This window comes from Hevea brasiliensis, chromosome 10, assembly GCF_030052815.1.
Source record: "Hevea brasiliensis isolate MT/VB/25A 57/8 chromosome 10, ASM3005281v1, whole genome shotgun sequence".
Classification (NCBI taxonomy): Eukaryota; Viridiplantae; Streptophyta; class Magnoliopsida; order Malpighiales; family Euphorbiaceae; genus Hevea; species Hevea brasiliensis.
This window is the reverse complement of record NC_079502.1, coordinates 55,458,528-55,465,394: the sequence shown is the minus strand read 5'-3', so window position 1 is coordinate 55,465,394 and position 6,867 is coordinate 55,458,528.

The following is a 6,867-nucleotide window of genomic DNA, read 5'->3' as shown; positions in this document are numbered from 1 at the left end:
CCACGGAATACATTTTTAGGACTTAAATAAAACCTTATTGAAGAATAAATATCATAAGAAATATCAAAGAAAAATTAAATAAATAGTACAAAGAAAAGTGAGAAATCGAAAAATAGACAAAACCCGGTAATACCGAAAAATCGGGAACGTGACCCGAACAGGGGCATTATGGTCATTTGACATCCCGAATTGTCTTTTGACCTAAATTTCCATTAAAAATAAATAATATTACACTTAGAAAATAAAATGAAAAATTAGTTTAGTGGTACCTAAAGTAAATAGCTAAAATCATGGGTTAAATGTGGAATAAGTGGGAGTTAAGTTTATAAAATGATTAAATTTGTGAGTGGACCACTAATGCATAAATTAAATACATAATAGGGCAGCTGTAACTCCACTAAACAAGCAGAAATAGTCATCTTCTCCAAAACAACCAAAGTTGCCGAATTGAGAGGAAATGAAAAACACCATGGCCATTTTTCATGCAAACTCTCTTAACCTCCCATTTTCAACTCCAATCCTTTAAGTTCCTTCACAAAAAATGGTCTACACATCACAAGGAAGATATTGATACCAATTTTGAGAAGTTTGGTGAAGGTTTAGCAAGTTACAATTAAAGGTAAGTTTGCATTTTTGAGAATTTCCTTGTTAAACTTTATGTTTATGTTATGGGTGTTAGTTTTGTGAAGGAAATTTTGAAGTTTAAATAGTTATTGAGATAGCCATTTTTGGGCAGCCATGGGGTCACACATTTGATGATTTATTATGCATATAATTGATGAGAAATAATGTTGATCATGGTAAATTAATATCCTAATGAATTGTTTCACATATACATGGTGATTTTGGCACTTGAATGAGAATTGATGGATTGTAGGGCAATGTGGTGTTGAAGGACAATTTCGGCAGCCTTGGAGACACTTGAATAAATGTGTATATTCATGGGAGTGTTGGCAGAATTGTGGCATTAAGGAATGAAGGATATGTGTATGAAATTATTGTGTAAAGTGTATGTGAAAATTAGTGGTGTTTAGGTGTGTATGTGATGGTATTGAGATATTGTAAATGTGAATTATATTTGGTGTGTTGAGGGTAATGGTAATCTGCCCAAAAGTCATGTTGATGTAATGTAGAAAATGCTTTTGGTAATGTACCAAAACAGATTGGTAAGTAAGTAAATAAATTGCAAAGGTAAATGTGTGTTTGAATTGGGATTTGAAAGATATATAGAGGGCAGTGTACATTTTAGCCTATAACTTTAAATGTGTAACCTAAATTGGTATGGAACCAATTTAAGGTGAAACTAGGCACAAAATGTGCCAACTTTCATTGAGAAACCATACCAAAATTCTGCTTGCAAGGTGACCTAAAAAAATGACCAATTCGGATTAGGTGCAATTAGGACCTGAAAAATGACCAATTGGGCAGCAGTGAGTGTTTAAACCATAACTCACTCAAAACAGGTCCAATTGACCTGAAATTTTAACCATGAATAGTTAAGACCAATACCTACAAGTCTTATAAAGACACCAAAGCCCAGAAATGACCATAAGCAAGTCAAAAAGCTTGCACAAGTTCGGGTCCAAAAACTTGCCGAACCAAAGTTGACCAAATTGACCTAAAATTGACCTAATTTGGTACCATTTGACCAGCAGTAGTATAATGACCATAACTTGGTCTACTTAACTCGGATTGACCTGAAATTTTGCCCCGCGTGCAATAAGACCTAGATCTACAAGTTTGTAGTTTCGACCGAGACCCGAAAACCGAGGGAACTAGATCGTCTGGTTAGGTCAAACCAGTGTCCCGGAATCCAGCAATTTGCATTAAAATGCACTAAGCAAGGAAATGACTTTGGTAAAACATACCAAACCTAAAAACCTATCGAATGTGACATATTAACGACACTAAAACCTAATTTACCTAAAACGCAACGAGGGTCAGTATATTTGGTGATTAAGTGAATAATTGAGTTCAGTGCATTATTTACCAAACACCATTGATAGAGACAGTTTAATTTAGCACTGAAACACTTCAAATTGTGTTTCTCAGTTAACAAGGACTCAGCAAAAGGGAAAGAAATACTGAGTCAAGTCCAGGAGACAAATATCAGAGGTTTGTGCACAACAACTATCTCTTTTGAATTATTTTCAATTGAAATAAATATTGAATATTTGTACATTATTGTTTTAAATTGTGGAAATGTATTTGAATGAATATTTATTGCTTGAAAAGCATTGTAAATGATTTGAAACTGTGAGAAATTGTTTGAATGACATTGATGGATACTTATTGATTTAAAAGCATTGGAAATGGTTTGAAACCACAGCTATCATGTATATTGATTGTATTCCTCATTAGCTTGTCTAGTGGGATGAATTGAATTCCCTCTCTGGCTGAAGTGTTGAGGTGTGTGCCTGTTGAGGACGAATTGGATGAGTACACATATTTTTGCTAGCTAGCCATGTTATTCCTCATTAGTCATCGACTTTTGGGACGAATTGAATACCTCATTAGCCATCGGCTTTTGGGACGAATTGAACTATGGATCATGATTAAGCTGTGTGTGATTTATTGATGTTTATTGTGAGATTGTGAAATGGATTTAAACTCTCATTGACATATACTGTCTTTTGAATTCAAACATGATCTGACTTATGGAAATCTATTGTGATATTGAGAAATGGAGTTTAAATTCTTATTGACCTTTATTGTCTTGAATTTGACTATGGTTTTAAGTATCCACTATTTACATGATTTATGAATTGTGATTTAAATTGTATTTGGTTAATGTTGTGCACCACTGAGACATTGTCTCAGCGATAGCTTTTTATTGCTGTCGCAGGTAGAGAGACAGACAGGGCAGCAGACTAGGCTGCATATACATCCAGCGAGGGATTACCTGGTATTATGAGTATACCAGTATTTTGCATTTTGTACTGTAATGTATGACACTGTATGTATATTTTGTTTTTGGTTTTGAGCAGTTGTAAATTCAAATTATACCTTGAAGTTGTAAATTAATTATGAGTTGTTTGACTTGTAAAAATTGTATTATATTTCCTTATCTCAGACTTTGAAAATTTTCTATGGAATTGAGTTGACAAATTGTTGTGTTGAGAAATGTATTGGAGTTGAGATTTGGAAAATTATTGAAGTGCTTTTCTGAGTTTTCTGAAGAACTGTTTTGTCCAAAATACAGATGGCACTCTGCCAAAATTTTTACAGAAATTCCAAATAAACCAAATGAGTTAGTTGTCTCACTTCAGTTCACCAAAGTTTTTAATACCTGTAAATAGTGCTCACCACTGTAAAAGAAGTAAGAAAAGTTTTTAAAATCCCCTGTAGTATATTTAATGGGTTATCAGTAGACGGAGTTGGTAATTCATTAGGTATACTACGGGATCATGTTATGCCTTACAGAGGGGTAGGGTGTGACAAGGTTTCATTTTGGTATTTTGTAACTAACTTTTATTTTCTTTTGTGTAATTGAAACTTATGTAATATATTTTGATGTTCATGTAAATAATGGAAATTGTGTTTGTGAATGGAAAAGTGAATTTTTATTTATGACTTTTACATGATTATTACATGAGATGAATGATTGAGAAATGGAAATGTTGTTGAAAAACATATTGGGATTTTGATATTGGAGTTTGAGAATGATTGAATATGATTATTGGAAGTGTTTTTCACAATTTCTGAAGAACTGTTTTCTCCATTTTTAGCTGGTACTCTGTCGGATTTTCTATAAAATTTTCGAAACCTCAAATAAATTATAATTTCAATAAATGACTTAAATGAATTATATTTCATAAATTATATTCAAAACTATGATAAAAGTAAATTAAGGAAAAATGAAAATGATTGAGATAAAATAGAGTGTTCCGGTACACCGTGTGACATATCTTACTCGGATATACTATAGAGGGGTAGGGGGTGTCACACATACAGTGCTTCATACGGAGCCATTTGGATGTTAGCTTGGTAGCTATTGTTGTATGTGAATTTTGCCAATGGGAGGTATATATCCCAACTCCCCTAAAACTCAATGACACAACTCCTTAGCATATCCTCCATGATCTATCACATAATTCACATTGTTACTATCATTTCAATTTATTAATTACGAAAATTCAATTAGTTCTTGGGTTTACCTGGATTACTCATTCTAATTGTCCATCCATTTGGGGACGAAAAGCCGTGCTAAAGCGGAGTTGTGTGCCCAAGGCTTCTTGCAACTTTTTTCTGAATCTCGATGTAAACCTTGGGTCTCGGTCAAATATGATGGAAAGTGGGATTCCATGTAGTCTAACTATCTCACTGATATACAATTCTGTTAGCTTCTCCAATGAGTAGTCAGTCCAAACTAGCAAAAAATGTGTTGACTTTGTCAATCTATCCACTATCACCCACACTGCATCATGCTTCCTTTGGGTGAGAGGTAGACCACTAACAAAATCCATAGTGACCCGGTCCCATTTCCATTAAGGTATGCTTATAGGCTGTAGCAATCCTGATGGAACTTGATGTTCTGCTTTGACTTGCTGACATGTCAAACACTTAGTCACATAGTCAGCTATATCCCTCTTCATACTAGGCCACCAATAATGAGGCTTCAAATCATTATACATTTTTGCGCTCCCCGGGTGCATGGCATAAACACTAGTGTGTGCTTCTTTCAGAATACTAGTCTTCAGTTCTCCATCATCTAGTACACACACTCTTCCTCTATAGTACAGACACCCATCTGCTTTCACCTCATATTCAGTTTCCTTCCCCTCAGGAATTTTTCCCACAATAGCCATTAGTTTTTCATCTGCCCTCTACCCATCTTGCATCTGCTGTAGTAGGGTTGGCCTCACTTGTAACTCAGTCGAAATAGCTCCATATTGAGCTAAGGACAGATAGACATTTAGTGATCTTAAGGCTGTGATGGACTTCCTGCTCAAAGTATCAGCAACTACATTTGCCTTCCTAGGATGATAATCTATCACACAATCATAGTCCTTGAGGAACTCAATCCATCGCCTCTGTCTAAGATTCAGCTCCTTCTGGGTTGGCAAATATTTTAGACTATTGTGGTCTGTATAGATGTAGCATTTTTTACCATATAAATAATGCCTCCATATCTTCAGTGCGAAGATAATTGCTGCTAACTTTAGATCATGAGTCGGGTAGCTCTATTCATGTGGCCTTAACTGCCTGGAAGCATAGGTGACCACTTTCCCCTCTTGCATCAATACACACCCTAGCCCATTATGTGAGGCATCACTGTAGACCATAAAGTCTTTTCCCAACACTGGTTGTGTTAACATTGGTGCTTCTATCAACATAGCCTTCAACCTTTCAAAACTGGCTTGGCACTTGTCATTCCAGCCAAATTTCACATTCTTGTGCAACAACTTAGTCTTTGGAGCAGCTATAAGAGAGAACCCCTTCACAAATCTTCTGTAATACCTAGCTAGCCCCAAGAAACTTCTGACCTCAGTTGTATTTTTGGGAGGCTTCCATTCCATCACTGCTACTATCTTTTTGGGATCCACTCTAATCCCCTCAGCTAATACTACGTGTCTAAGAAAAGAGATCTCACTCATCCAGAAGTCACACTTGGACAACTTAGCATACAGCTTCTTTTCTCGCAGGGTTTGCAGAACAATCCTCAAATGTTCATTATGTTCTTCCCTGGTATTGGAATACACCAGAATATCATCAATGAAGACCACTACAAACTGATCTAAGTATGGATGGAAGATACGGTTCATAAGGTCCATAAATGCTGCTGGTGCATTTGTCAACCCAAACGGCATCACTAAAAATTCATATTGTCCATACCGGGTTCTGAATGCAGTTTTTGACACATCTGCATCCTTTACCCTCAACTGATGATACCCTGATCTGGGATCAATTTTTGAAAATACACCGGCTCCTTTCAACTGATCAAACAGATCATCGATTCTGGGCAATGGATATTTGTTCTTCATAGTTACTTTGTTCAACTGCCGGTAATCAATGCACAATCTCAAAGTTCCATCCTTCTTTTTCACAAACAGCACCGGAGCTCCCCATGGTGACACACTGGGGCGTATGAACCCCTTATCATGCAACTCTTGCAACTGAGTTTTCAACTCCCTCAATTCAGTGGGTGCCATCTTATAAGGAGCAATAAAAATGGGTGCTGTAGTCGGCATTACCTCAATAGCAAACTCTACTTCCCTTTCTAGTGGTAAACCATGCAACTCTTTAGGAAATACATCTGGGAAGTCTCTTACTATGGATATATTACACAGATTTGGCTTAGCTTGCCTAGTATCAACCACGTGTGCTAGGTAAGCTTCACAGCCTTTTCTCATTAATCTTCTTGCAACTGTGGCTGAGATAAAATTGGACAGGAAATCTGTCCTTTCACCCACAACAGTGATCTCATTACCCTCAGAAGTTTTCAGAGAAATCCTCTTCAATTTGCAATCAACTATTGCCTAATGACGTGATAACCAGTCCATTCCCAAAATCACGTCAAACTCGTGGAAGGGCAACTCAATTGGGTCTGCTGAGAATTGATACCCCTGAATCCTCAATGGGCAACCTTTATACACCTTATTCACTACCACACTGTGGCTTAGTGGATTTGTGATCAGAATGTCTTGATCACTCTCCTCTACTGGAACTCCCCTCTTTATGGGTAGTTTGATACAAATGTAGGAATTAGTGGATCCTGGATCCACCATTGCTTGCACAGAAGTGTTGTAGAGGGAAAACATACCCCTGATGACATCTAGGGCATCTTGCTCCTCTTGAGCTCTGATGGCATAGGCCCTGGCTGGTATTCTAGTGTCTGGCCTCTCAGTTGACTTAGATGCAGGCCTC